This window comes from Meleagris gallopavo, chromosome 7 (genome assembly GCF_000146605.3).
Source record: "Meleagris gallopavo isolate NT-WF06-2002-E0010 breed Aviagen turkey brand Nicholas breeding stock chromosome 7, Turkey_5.1, whole genome shotgun sequence".
NCBI lineage: Eukaryota > Metazoa > Chordata > Aves > Galliformes > Phasianidae > Meleagris > Meleagris gallopavo.
Window position 1 is genome coordinate 21,190,853 of NC_015017.2, and position 1,084 is coordinate 21,191,936.

Below are 1,084 nucleotides of genomic sequence, written 5' to 3' on the forward strand. Positions count from 1 at the left end.
TCATTAATTTGAAAGGAAGTTGGTATTAAAAGTAAGATTAAGTATATCAGCCAATATCCTTGTGTTTCTATGTAGTGCTTTATGACGATCTGGATAGTTCTTCATACTTAATAGTACAGAAGACGTGGGCACTAATAATTTAGGATTCTATTAGAATTTTTCACCCAGGCACAATGTGCTGCAAATTCATTAGGTCTTACTGTACTTCCTTAGGATAGCTCCATACTGTGAAATCAATTCCAAGGTAACATAAACAGCTGTTTATAAGGAAGTATCTTCATTCACTATTGTTTTAATGTTTTGTTCTGTCAGTTAGCACTTACTCACTGAAGTATTCATGCATTGGCGTACATCTTTTTACATTAAGACTCATACATACAGATGAAAACAGACTCTAAGATTAGAACTAAAAAGCTAACCTTGGATTCTTGAGTCAGACACCTACCATATTTTCAGAAGTTTTAATTTCTCCTATTTAGTGACAAGTTCTTATAAACATATTGATCATGTCATCATGCATGTTCAGAGGCTTTTTAAAAATGCACATTACACAGAATTGTAGGGGTTGGAAGGGACCTCTAGAGATCATTGAGACCAACCCCCCTGCCCAAGCAGGTTCCCTACACCAGGTCGCACAGGTAGGTGTCCAGGCGAGACTTGAATATCTCCAGAGAAGGAGACTCCACAACCTCCCTGGGCAGCCTGTTCCAGTGCTCCGTCACCCTCACCGTGAAGAAGTTCTTACGCACATTCGTGTGAAACTTCCTATGCTGTAGCTTATGTCCGTTTCCCCTCATCCTGTCTCCACGTACCACTGAAAAGAGACTGGCCTCACTGCTATGGCCGCCACACCTCAGATATTTATAAACCTGGATCAGGTCCCCTCTCAGTCGTCTTTTCTCAAGGCTAAACAGACCCAGTTCACTTAGCCTTTCTTCACAGGGGAGATGCTCCAGGCCCTTCACCATCTTTGTGGCCCTCCGCTGGACTCTTTCCAAGAGATCCCTGTCTTTTTTGTACTGGGGAGCCCAGAACTGGACACAGTACTCCAGATGAGGCCTTACCAGGGCAGAGTAGAGGGGGA